This window comes from Peromyscus leucopus, chromosome 11 (genome assembly GCF_004664715.2).
Source record: "Peromyscus leucopus breed LL Stock chromosome 11, UCI_PerLeu_2.1, whole genome shotgun sequence".
Taxonomy (NCBI): Eukaryota; Metazoa; Chordata; class Mammalia; order Rodentia; family Cricetidae; genus Peromyscus; species Peromyscus leucopus.
Window position 1 is genome coordinate 33,053,551 of NC_051072.1, and position 14,258 is coordinate 33,067,808.

Here is a 14,258-nt window from a genome sequence, read left to right on the forward strand (position 1 = left end):
AAAGTGCTCCAAAACATCTCAGTCAATTCCTAACTCACTCATCATCTATAATCAAGACAAAGGATACAGAGTACCACTATCCACACAGTTTCCATGGCCCCTCCAAGGATGTCTTAGAACAGTCTCTAGTTAAATCATTTGCCAGTGTAGCATGTAAAATTTCAGTCTGAGAGAAGCCAGCTTATATCCCACTTCTCACCAAGTCAGTGTCTGTATCCATCTGTGTTTCAGAACTCCATAAAAGACACTGTCCTGCCTCTTGCTGGCTGTATTAAAATGCTACTGGTTCTTAAAATGCATTGCATCAAAATGCCTTGTCTGTTTTTTTTTTTTCCCCTATTTAATACAATTACTATAAACCCATCAGTGTTCCTTCCATGAGTTCAGGCCTTTAGGGTCATTTTGTGTCCCTAGAACCCAGCTTCCTTCCTATTAAAAGAGATGTTCTTTTCTTACTTTAAAAAAAGTGCGTGAAGATTTCAGGGTAAAGTTGAAAGGAAAAGGTCAGATTGGGGTTGGAATGGAGGAGACAGGGTCATTTAAAACAGACATCGAGTGGATGTTGATCCTCAGAGGCATTAAAAACCTTTGAGAAAAAACAGTAGCAAGAAAAGGGAGGATTTTTGAAATAAAATCCTGAAATGTAGATCCTACCACCATGGTTTTTGTGTAATATCCCCAATCTTAATTTGAAACACAAAATATTTCCTCTAACAAAGATGTACACTGAGAAAATCAACGCATTGGTAAGCTTAGTTCAACAAAAGGAGTTAACATCTGAAGTACATTTTACTTCTTTTTCTTAATGTTTTTGCTAGCAGTGAGTCGGTCATCATTGCTTAGAAAATGCCTTTCTCCTCCTCCCTGTCTGTCCTCCTCACCCTCTTCTAATTCTTCCACTGTTTTCTTTCTTCCTCTTACTTTTCCTTGCCTGAGAGATGCCATCTCTTGCCCCGGCATCTGGTTAGACTTCCTGAAATACCAGTTCAAACGCCCTTGATCCTGCTCCCAGACAGCCCTGCACACAAAATGACGGTGTTTGCTGCTCTCATCTCAGTCCCCAGTAAATGTCCACATCACAAAGCCACAACACTTAATTGTAAGTGATTGATTATCTCTGCTAAGCTTAAACTCTCAGGCTTGAGTCAGCCAGGGGACTTTATTACCCTTCATTCCTTCCAGGGTGGTCCAGCCAGGTCAAAGTCGAGGTCAATAATAGGGCAGGAAGGTACTGGCTTGGCCCACAATTGGGTATCCTCTCTACCAGAACAAAGAACTTCACTTCTAGAGATGCGCTTTTACAAAGAGCTAAAGAAAATGTTAATACAGAGCAGCTCACCTCAACTCAAATAGCATATACTATCAACAAGAATCTTCATTAGTGATGATTTGTTCATTTCTTAATTTTCAAAGTCAAGTGTTAATAATGATTATTAACTTATCAAATGCTTTAAAAAATTACCATTATGGGAACTGATTAAAATACTTACTCATATACATTTTTACTCTGATGTTAAATTTGAAGATACAATTTTGAACAGCAACTTTTAGAACAAAAACTTTTAAATATACATAATAGATTTTTAGGTTTTAACCGTATGCAGTAGTGTACTTGGAAACATATAAACAGGATCTAGAGTCTTTTTTTAAGTATTTGTTTTTAGTTACAATGCAGAATCAATACTTTTATATTTTAAATGTCAAAACCTAGAGTAAAAGAAAACTCACTGCCAGAGATTTCAGGTTTTACAGATGCAACAAAATAAGAAAACGTATAACACAGAATTTGTATAATTACCTTATATGACTTTAGTGCAAAGTTATGACAGGAAAATATTTATCATAAAAGTAACATTAAATAATCAGAATAAGTAACCATTCAAAACAATAAACTTTTCATTTAAATATTCTTAATTAGAAAGTTTCACATTAACTAACCTATTAAATTATGAAGAATAAAGGCTAAATATATTATAATTTTTACAGTAAAGTCATGTTTTAAGTGAAGCATGAGCTAAACAGAATTGGGTGAAAACAAATAAGATAAGGAAAAAGTGATAGTATTAGTGGTCAGCCAAACAGACCTTTATCTAAATACCCTTGATAACTTTCTAAACAATGTGAATTTGTAGAAGTTGCTTGACAAGGACTGTCCTCCTAAAGAGTTCTAGAATAGACAAGACTACATATGAGATCCTGTTAAAAACAACATCAACTACAAAAACAAAATGTAGTAATACTTTCATCATTGAATAATTCAATCCTTCTACTAGGTTATAGCTAAATGAGCTGATACAATTTTAGTTTGCATAATTCATCAATTGAAAAGTTAGTTTTAAAAATACATTGTATAATTGTCAATGAGATTTCTCACCTATTGACATACTGTAGTATGTAGTAGAGGTAGTAGAGATATAGACATGTCCAAATAAATTGTATAACTCCAGGACAAACTATCATAAAAAGTTAGCCTTGGCAGTTAGATTGAATGATCATGACAACCAAAATGAGTCAAAAGGCTCTGATTCTCTTAAGCTGACAAAGAAGACTTTATATGATGGCATATTTTAAAAAGAAAACGTTACTCTTTAGAAGGGTTTTCTAACATCCATTTGATACACATATATCATTTCACCAACTATGAAGGGCTCTCTCACTTTTCTCCTGGTTGTTTTAATTGTTTACTTTCTGTTAATTTCTTGGCACAAGGTCTTTCCATGCAGCCCAGGATAACCTCTGACTTTCAAATCTCCCATCTCGAGATGATATAGCTTTCTTTGCATTTTAAATAGAAACTAAAACAGAATCCTAGTCAAAGTTAGTGAAGACCTTAAAAATGATGCAGGAAATCCAGAAGGGAGGCTCCAGGCTTGGGACTGTGGCTCAACTGGTGTAGCACTCTCCTACCAAGCATACAACCTTGAGAGGCTCCTGGTACTGATTAACAGGCATGGTGGTGGCTCAGGCTGCTCATAACAGCATGAGGCCATGTGAGTGAGCTACATAAGATTGGACGAAAGAGAGAGAGAGAGAGAGAGAGAGAGAGAGAGAGAGAGAGAGAGAGAGAGAGAGAGAGAGATGAAGGAGAGGGGAGATAGCTAGAATTCTCAATCCTAATTCTCTTCCACATTTTCCTTCAGGATTTTATTTTCTCATAAAATAAAAAAGTATATATTTTTATTTGGTTTACCAAGCATTATAAAACCTTACAAGTATATATTTTATGTACATATTTGTAGTTGGAAGTTTTGCTGTGTCCCACCTGGTCTGTGGTCAGGGCAAATTTCTCACCTACAGTCCCACAACCTTTTATAAAATTAATCACACAGAGGCTTAATATTAATTATAACTGCTTGGCTATTTGCTCAGGCTTGTTACTGACAAGCCCTTACACATAGACTAACCTGTAATTCTCATCTGTGTTTAGCCACGTGGCTTGGTACTTTTTTTCAGTTCTGCCTTGTCATTTTGCTTCCTCTGTGTCTGGTTGAAGACTCCTGACTCTGCTTTTCCTCTTCCCAGCATTCCTTTAGTCTGCTCGCCTATTTATAATCAGCAGACATCATGGGCTGCCAGGTAGCAGAGAATTAAAGTTTGGTTATCATGTAAACACTGTCTTTCTATATCAGTGTATTCACCTTCTCCAAGACGCTGGTCCTGGGAAATAACCACACCTCTAGCCCTACATCATGGTTCTATTGTTTTAGCCTCCTCTTTAGACCACATTCCCCATTGTAATTGTGCCCCATCCTCTAGAACGGCTATAACTAATTCTTTCTAGTCCTGAGGAATAATTCTATTACCAGGAGTTTAACATCTGCTTTAAAAATGGATATTACATACCACATGAGACTATAGCTTCTTTAAATCTCTTTAAATCTACCATTTACACTAGAGTCAAATTAGCATGTACACACCCTTAAGCAGGTAGTTCCTCTTAGGTTACCGATAGATTAAGTCTGGTTGTTTGAAAACAGGCTGTCTCTCTGTTACCATATAATTCAATCCTGAAATAATTTCACCTTTAAATTCTTATGTATGGGTCTGAATTTCTCTATAATTCATTTTAACAGGTTTTTCTAAAGTCAATCCTGAGTTAGGTTCACTTTTAAATTCTCCTGTCTGGGTCTGAATTTCTCTATTACTAATTTTAACAGTTTTTTTTTCTAAAGCTTTTATCTTGGCACTTAAATTGACCAACCTTATTAATGCTAAAATAAAAATAATTAAACAAATAATATTCATAATTGATGTTACATACATCCCATCAACATTAATTATCCTTTCATTTAATTGTTCCATTTTCAGACTGCCTAATGTGTTATCAAACAGAGACCAAATCCCTTCCCTTGTAAAAATGCTTCCTATTTTTTAATGTGAGGGAAAAATCTGTTTTAACTAATTTCATCCTTTAAGATACCTTAATTGACTTACCAAGTCTGTTGAATGCATAGAGCAGTAGAAATATGAGGGGATTTAAAAGCAGCTACCTAGTGTGGTGGCAGTCTGAAATGGAAATCGAGAGAGAGAGAGAGAGAGAGAGAGAGAGAGAGAGAGAGAGAGAGAGAGAGAGAGAGAGAGAACCACCCACCAGGAGAAAAAAAAAATGCTAAAGAAAGTCCGGCCACATGCTCTGGCATGAGTTGTGCAACCAGGCCTGAGGAGGGGCCTATAAACTCACAAGCAGTCTAGTCATGTGTAGCTCTGTAGCTTTGTCAGTGTGCAGCTCTGGTCACTTACAGCTCCAAACACTTGCAGCTCCAGCAGAGCTGGGGCCCCCGAGGCCACAGGCAAGTGGCTTTTTTTGTGCATTTCTGCTCCATGTTGGGCATCATTTGTAGTTGAATGTTTTCATGTGTTGTGCCTGGCCCATTGTCAGGACAAATCTCTCTCACCCACTGGTCCTGCAGTCACTCAGATCCAAATAAACATATGCAGGCTAATATTATTTTTAAACTGTGGCCATGACAGGCTTCTTGTTATCTAGTTCTTATATCTTAAATTAACCCATTTCTATAAATCGATACTTTGCCCACATGGCTTGTGGCATACCAGTATTTTTACATCTTGCTTCTCATGGTGGTAGCTGGCAGTGTCTCTGCTGCTCTGTCTTTTTCCTTCCTCTCTATCTGTTTGGATTTTCTTCCTGCCTCTAAGCTACCTTGCAATGGGCCAAACAGCTTTATTTATCAACCAATCAGAGCAACGTATTTTCACAGCATACAGAAAGACATTCAACCATCATATATTGATTCTTATTTTATCAAAGAACAATGGTAATTGCAATATTTTTTGTCTGATCAATATAAGACTAATAGTCTGTATTGAAATATGTTTGCCTTGCAATTTTGGATAAATTACTCAAACTTTAAATGCAGTAATTTATATAATATAGGAATGAAATCCTGGTGATAATTATCCTCATATAGTTTCTAACATATAAAATGTGCTCAATAACACTTGTTACTATCATGTTTGATCAGAAAATATAGTTTTCACTATTTTTAAGCCAAACAGTGTTGAATAATAATGAAATAAACTTCTTAACCATTTATATTATCTTTCTTTCAGTTTTGTAATGTAAACAAAATAGTAACAATGTAAAAGATGCCGCATTAATAGTCTAACATTAAATATTACCTTAGGATTCACTGTCTTTACTGTTTGCTTAGAATATCTGACCATCCATTTGTCTAGCTAATTTTACTGGTCATTTAGATTAAAAACTAAGTGATTTTTTTTTTCTTCATGGACACCTTCCTTTATCATCAAATCTCAGCCTTCATTATTTTAGTGCTAATCTTCCCATGTTCATTTGTCACAGGCTTTGGGGTCCTTCCTCTAGCCGTTTCTCCTCCTCTTATCATCACTACCTACAAGGTCATGCCTGTTGCCTGCATCTTGAAACACAGATTTTTATCACAGTGTTTAGACATACAGGGCCCATTACAGATATTGCTTGATTATAAACATGGATCTGTGAATGAGTTATTAAATGATCTCTAAGTGTTTACTCACAAAGACAGGACTCAAACGTAAGCTCAATTTAGGTTATGATAAAGACTCTCTGCCTGACTTTTGGTAGTTCTCGATTTGATGCTGCTTCCAGCATTTTATTTTTATTATTATAATAAATTTTATATTTATTATTATTATATTTTATTATTACTTGAATTTTTTTATTTCAATACTTTCCTTTAACTTTCATTTGGGTCAGTTGATTCTTTTGTGAGAGAAGAGGTGCTCTCTCTCTCTTTGTGTCTCTCTTCCTCTCTTTCTGTAGCACTCTGCATCTTTGTCTCTCTCTTTCCTTTTTTGCTTTCTTTAATTTTTTCCTTAGCTAAAGGAACATAGTTGACATTCAGTTATAGGCCTGTGTACTAAATAAAATGAATTATAAAGCATTGCTCTAAAAATCTAAGACTTTCAAAGGAGAAGCTAATTGCAAGGATTTTTTTTTTTTAAAAATGAATATGTCCTTGATGGTTACTTAATGGTACAAGATAGGCAAAATACAAGAAACTATGAACTTAAATTTAATTTAAACATATTATAGCTCATTGAATTAAGAGTGGAACATAATGGCATGAAAATATGTTGTATGTTGGTTTGGGAATACTGTGGACTTTTAATTTTTCTTACATTTATTTTAAATGGATTTGGACATCACTGTGCTCAGCATTCACTCCATGTCTTGAAGACCCATTGATATGATAGTTTCACACCTGATTGGATTCTCTGATTTGATTCGGCTCCCAGAAAACGTGCCCTTTTCCACATTTGAATTTCTTTTGCAATTGAGCTTTTCTGATTCTGTCTCAATAAACCTGATCACACCAAAGAGCTGTGCTGAACAGAAAAACCATGTGAGGATCAGTTAACTTCTTGTTTTTAACTAAAGGATTTTGCTAAATATTATTTGTATTGAGTTATTGTGGTCCAAGTACAACTTATAATAAGTTTTTTTTCTAAAATATAGGTGCATCATCACATATTGTATACATTATAAGGAGATCATAATATCTATGTTGTGATGATTAAAGTGTTATATTTTTCCCAAAACACAGTAGCATCTGACATATTTTCACTGTTAACACATTCTGGTGAAAACCTTAAGGCACATTAATACTTCTGTGTTAATACGAGTTATTCCATATTTAATATTGTGTACATAAAACATCATTTTTTGAATCTCAGAAGACACCTGCCTGGCTTTGAAGGTGGCCATATTTTATTTTATTATTCAGGAAATTGTTTTTAATTTCCACGTGTTTGCCCCCTGTCACTTGCTCATCCCATCTACACTTCCAAGCCCATCCTGACTCTAACAGGCTTGGAATTCACTATGGAAGCTGACACATGAAGTGCAGAGAAATAAAGAGCAAAGGAAACTCAGCAGCACAGAGCACTGATGATGCACATGGGGAGGAGAAAACACTCAGGACAAATTACACAATGGAAATTTTAGTATAAACCTATGAAAATATATTTTCACTCTAATAATATATTGCTTTTTAAAGTCACCACCCTCCAGCACAATCCCACTAAAGGTACTTACATAGATAGAAAGAACTGCATGGGTTAAATACTTTTAAGTATTATGAATACCTGTTTAATCAATTATGGTTTTTTTCAAAGAATATATAATGAATTCATGTCACATAAAAAGAATTTTAGTTTTGCTATGGAAAACATTTACATGGAATTTATCCCCTACTGATTTTCCTGAATTAAGTCATTGATACAAAGAAAAGAATAGAGGCACATTCCAGGCTTGTGAAGTATTAAAGAAGCTGTTCATGTGGAGACAATAGTGAGTAAGAGTACTTCTGAGGTCCAGGTTGCTAGGTTGAAAGAGTGGAAACAGTGGATCCATTATCTCCACGTGCATATTGTTGACTTTTTAATCCTTTTCAAGATGATGTACCTGCTGAGGACATAAAATGGTGCCTTAACAACATGCCAGAATCGGTATGAAATGCATGAAAATTTCAGATTTGGCATGCTACGCAGTCTTAGAATCAGCATTTTGAAGCAATAAAGTTTTGTAAAAACAAGACAGTGATAGTGATGCACCTTGACATCACGCTGAAACTTACAAACACTTTAGTTAGAATAACATGAAATTAGAACAGGAGAAGGATGAGAAGCGAGAGAGGGGCCAAAAGAAGGAGGGGAAGGAAGTGGGGGGAGAGAGCAAGGCAGCAACCTTCACCACCCTAATATTAAAGTTCTCCCCACTCAAAAGTGGGTGAGAGAGAAGAAAGAAGCAGGAAATAAAAGAATGGACCACCAACATTTAAATCACTTTGATAGGAATGATAAGGATAATTTATAAGAATTGTTCAAGAACAAGTATGCTTAAATGGACATAAAATTATGTCTTAACAACATGCCAGAATGGGTATGAAATAAAGACCAACAGTCTGGAAGAGCAACAAACACCACCAAGACAACCCCACCTCATTCATGATTCATTCTAATGACTCAAAAATTTACTTGTGGAATCTTATTTAGAGGTTCCATGCAAAGATGAGGGGCAGAAAAGGAGTTCTTGAACCCAAGGAAAAAGCATGGTGGAGGTCAGTGCCAAACTAATTTTTCACCAGAGCACCAACAGTATCCTGATCTACTGACAGATAGGAATGCCTGGTCTGGAGCATGGACAAGCTTCTATGAATGCAGGCAGCATGTGTGAGTCTGTGTGTGCAGTGAAACTGAAGCAAGAAATGAGAGAAGTCGCAGCATGGAAGAAGAGGTGAAAAAAACTGTGAAATAAAGAGAGGCAAGAGGGTAGAGGTGATGTGAAGGAGTCAACGAAAGTCTCAGTGAGGAATTTCAGTGAGGAATTTCAAGGCAATGTGAGGAGGCACAGTTTTCAAATGAAATGTCCCTGAGGGGAGAGAGACGTTTTCTGTCTACATTTTCTTGGTTGTATTGGTTGTCTTTAGTTCCTCATATCTCTTTGGTCTGGACTCTATCCATAGTGATCTCTGAATGTGGAATCTAACAGAGGCCAAGTTTATGTCAATGAATTGTTACCTATGTCTATAAATAATGGAGACATGTGGGCAGAACCTCACACACCATTGTTTGCAACATTAACTTATTCAAAATAATTATTGAGGACTTATAGTTACAAGAGGCAGTGTAAAGGGATTGGATGAGAAAGGGAGGAATATTTCTGTTCTCCTGTGCCAATTAACATCCCCCATCCAAGATATAGAACTATTTACCAAGAGATTGCTTACAAAAATACTTCACATTCCTGAATGCTCATTTGTTTGTGATTAAGATATTTTCAGAACTTCAACTAGTATTCCATGGTTTGGGGGCAGAATTAACAAAGAAATGTAGAGCGCTCTATTTCACAGGAAAGAACTGTTTTAAACAGTCTTTTCTGCTGATTACTTTCTGGTAGAATTTGCAAAAAAAAAGAATAATGTGTGTATGTGATATCACAGTATGAACAGTGACCTTCAGCCCAGAGAGAGATGCAGGAAATGAATAATACAATATCTGTCTTGTGTTGCAAAAGCTCAAGGTGAACAGTTCATGAGATTCCATAAATTGCAACACTGACTAAGGAGTAAAGCTATACATACAGCTCCTTATATTGAAACATTGGCATAAATCCTTTCCTAAGACATCGAAAGCTCTTAATTACAGGTACAGCAGGGTGGCTATTCGACTGAACATGTTTCATTCTTAAGGTAGTCTTTTACCAATATAGATTATGATCTCCATTTTAGAAATGTGGAGACTGAAAGTTGATCATAAGATAATTTGGACAAGTCAGATAGTTGAGAAGGGGCAAAACCAATATTCAAATTAAAGGTTTTAATTAATATTCTAAGCTTATTCCACTGTGTTAAACTTTTAGATTAACATGATGTGATTATATTATAATCTCAAAAAAAAAAGAAATATTTAAAAACTCAGGATACTTATTGTCATCCCCAGGGAGGGAGGATTTGCTATTTTTATATTGCCATGGCACCATAAAGTTACATATGTTATGATCTTAGGCTGACAAGGTGTGTGTTTGTACAATTGTATTGGAATTCTGTGGAGAACTATTTATTCTCTCATTTCAAATATTTTACTAAGAGAAACTAAAGCTAAATGTACAGATAAGAACAAAGCTTGATGGATGAGACCAACATGGCTTTGAACTTGTCTTGACTGATGCCAGTTGGGATGGGAATGTGAAAGGGACAGACATATAGACACAGGAACAGAAAACTGGGATCAGAAGAGTGACATTCTCTTAGAGAGTGCATCAGCTGCCAGGACACTCAGCAAGTTTATTTAATACATTCAAATTGAGAGGGTGTATTTATGGTACACAGCTGGACAAGGAGGCTAGTTTACTGTATACAGCTGAACAAGGAGGCAGAGATACCTGATCTCAGTCAGGGTCCTCTGTAGGGGAGCAGTCTGAGGCTGTTGTGACCAGGAGGAGAAGTTGGGGATTGCACTCTCTGAACACACTACCAACACTTGTACTGGGTCAAAGGGAGGTCTTGACATCTCTAAGGGGTGGAGGCACTGAGGCCCTTGACATGGCTGTGTCCATGTCAACCATATACATTCACTCAGGACTTCATCTGCTCTCCACACTTGCCAACTTCCAGCTTGGTAGGTGATACCCAACCAGTTTTAGATTTGAACAAAACCTGGTCAATGCTAATATTATGCTATAATATTATTGAATATTAGGGTTTAATGTGTTTTACCATGAATGTCTTGACAGAAATTTAAATTGTGATTAGGAAGTTAGAAAGGTGAAAGGTTTTCAATTGTTTTGTATTTTCTTTTGTTTCTAGACCTAAAAAGTAATACTCACCAGTTTGTTTCCTTTCCTTTTCTTTTTTTTTTCTTATTCCTCAGTGAACAATGACAATAATATTTGGGAAAATATTATAGAGCTGTAAATTATGCATATATTTTTAATGAACATGTATGCATGTATTTATGTGTACCATGCCACACCAGAAGCCAGAAGTTTAGGACCCCTGGAGCTGGAGTCACAGGTTGGTTGTACCTAATGTGAGTGTTTAGAACTGAGATATGGAATTCAGGAAAATCAGCAAGCACATTTAGCCATCTCTGCATCTCCAAAACTTTAATCTTTTAAGTTAAATTAAAGATCATCTCTTCAAAAAAAAAAGTTCTGAGCCCAAGAAATGACACATTTCAGCTTGAGGTAATAGGATTGAAGTGTAAATAATTGTTACTGTCTTTATAGGTACAATCATCCAATCAGGTAGTTGTTGGTTATTCCCACAACATTTATGCCACTCCTGTACTAGCTTCTTCTGCAGATGGTCACCAATGTAGATTGAAAACCTTGTAGTGGAACTGGCTTTTACCATTTTTCTCTGCTAGCATACAGAGTCCTTTCCAGTACCATGAACAATGTCAATAGGAGTGAAGGCTTTGGGAAGGCACCAGCTTGACTTCTCCATGTTCAATGACATATATATATATATATATATATATATATATATATATATATGTTGTCTTCAGCTATAGGGCTTTACCATCACTTTGTGGAGAGTAACCACTAGTGTTGACAAGAGCTTAGGTGGTTTAGGGGTTTCCATGGCTTCCTTTTGACCAACAGCTCAATTAGATGTAACCCATTTCCAGCCCTGGAAGTTTCATTGGGTAGATGTGATGCCTAGTTTCCCCATCTTTTGGAGATTCCATTTAGATTTCTTTCATATGTGTATATATTTTAGAATCTTCTACTCTATTAGCTTCCCATATGATGCCCTTATAGGGCCCTCAGTTTTAGCTGTCCCTCCCCATATTCCCTCCCTGTGTTCTCTCCTTACCTATCTTCCGTTCCCCTCCCTGTTTGACCCTCCCATTCAAATCCTCACCCAACACTTGTCCATCTATAACTATCTACTCTATTTCTCCTTAAGGATAGCTTTCCCTTCCCCCTACTCCCTTGTTCTACAGATTATCTCTATGGTTATATGGATTATAGCCTGTTTATCAATGCTTAGAAGCTAACATCCACATATAAGTTAATTTTAATACATACCATATTTGTATATGGGGTCTGGATTACCTCACTCAATGAATGTTCTAAGTAATACACCTTCAATTTTGCTGTGAGCCATTTCACTAGAAAAACCAGAGTCCAATGAATTAATCCATTCATGGAGAAAAATCATTCACTCAGACAACATGCACTACAACAGCCATGGTAGAATGGGGAAGTAAACCAGCATTTGATGGTCTAGACCTCCTGAATTAGTCACAGCTGTCAACCACAGAAAGAAGGCAAGAGAACAAACTCTATGATGGAAGCAAGTTCTGGTTGTCTGTTTTTTTTTTGTTTTGTTTTGTTTTTTTGTTTTTCCTTACTATTTGTTAGCATTTAGAGATTTTTATACAATGTTTTCTAATAAAATTGATCCCTTTCCCTCACTTCCCCCAAATCTGTCCTTCCTTCCCTACCCACTCAATTTCATGGGGACCTCTTCCCCCGCCTAAGCCTGTCTCTTACCTTTCAAGTAGTTTGTTTCTCTGATACCATCATTGTGTAGCCTTCCCTGGAGAATGGCCGACCCTGGAAACAAAAGATCATTTTGAATTAATGTTTGAATTTAAGACTTGATTTGCCTGAATTTGTAAATACAGAATTCTTTATTTTAGAGGATCATAATTTTTCATTTTTGTAATTTTTACAAATACTTTATAACACACAATCTATACATTTGAGTACTAGTTACTATATATGTTAGGCAAATATTAAATTATTAAAATTGCATGTAAAAACACATACAGAACACCTAAACAATATTTTCAAAGAGTTTGATGGGGAAAGCGCTCATATTAACACATTTATGATTGAAACATTTAAAATATAGCACAGTGGGCATCCTTAAAATACTCTTCATATATTTGAGCAAACTATGAGGAGAAATATCTTCTTCAATTCACGAATGTGGAGATGCAGGATATATAATCTTTAAGATGTGCAACCGCATGTAAACATTGATATATTTGCTCAGCCTTAGAAATATAGACTGATGTTTCTCATGACTTAAGATACATTTTAATATCTGACTCTTCTTACTAGTATCTGAAAGTCATAAAAACCAGAATATTCTATAAAGTACAATTGCATTGAGCTTTTAAGCAACAAATGAGAGAGAGAAATATTGAAGAGCAACAATGAAGATCAAATATTTGGTTTTCATTCTAAATTTTATCCTCTACTTGAACTCTTCTACTTACTGCTCAGTCCTGAAAGTCTGGAAAGTTAGTATGGACTTGTGTGAATGGAAACCAAAATGTGTATCTTCATGATTTTGTCTTCTTTGAAGGGGCTAGTTCCAAAACCATATCAAAAAAATCAAAGTTTCTATGATTTATCAGTATAAAAATATGCAGACTAGCACATCTGTTTGCTGATGCCACTGGGTTTTGTCTTGATCTTATTTAAAGCCCAAGAAAAGAAGAATGATACTCAGGCAACCACAGGCAAGTGTTCAAACTTCTTGTTTCTTTTCTTTGGGAATACAATGAAATGAACATTGTTCCCAAACTAATTACCATCACAGACTATAAAACAGATGAAAACTGAGCATGGGAGTATACATATGGTTTTTCAAGATCAAGGAAGTAGAAGCATTACAATCATGAAATTGAGGCCAGCAGGGAAAATAGAGAGAGCTAGAAGCTATCTTGACCTATTTCAAAGATTAAATAAGATTAAAAGAAGTTCCACAAAATATAGTTGTGCTATCTAACATATGAATTACTAAATATCAGCATTCTGGAGAGTTTATATATGGTCCCTACAAACACTTTGCATTTCTAAGTTGTAACATTAGGAAAATCTAAAAAATGAATTTTTAGCTTAAAATTAGTTTCTGAAAACTCACAAAAATGTACATGGGAGAGTCCAGGTGAATTAATTTTCATTTTTTTTGATTTCTAGGTAATTGCCCAGAAATTGATGATTTCAAATTGTTTTTAACTTGCTACATTACCTTACTACAATCTTGGAAACAATGCTCCACAGATTGCTTGGATTAAATAACAGAAATTCATTGTTTCAGAGTTCTAAAGGCTAGAATTCCAAAATCAAGGTATTTTCGCTAGAAAGTTCTAAGAATGTCCCCCACACTGGGTGATGTTTCATGGTAGAATTACAGATATGTATCCTGGGAATCTGAGGGTAAGATGTCAAGAGAGTTAAAATGTGGTGATGCCCTACTTCCATAGAATCA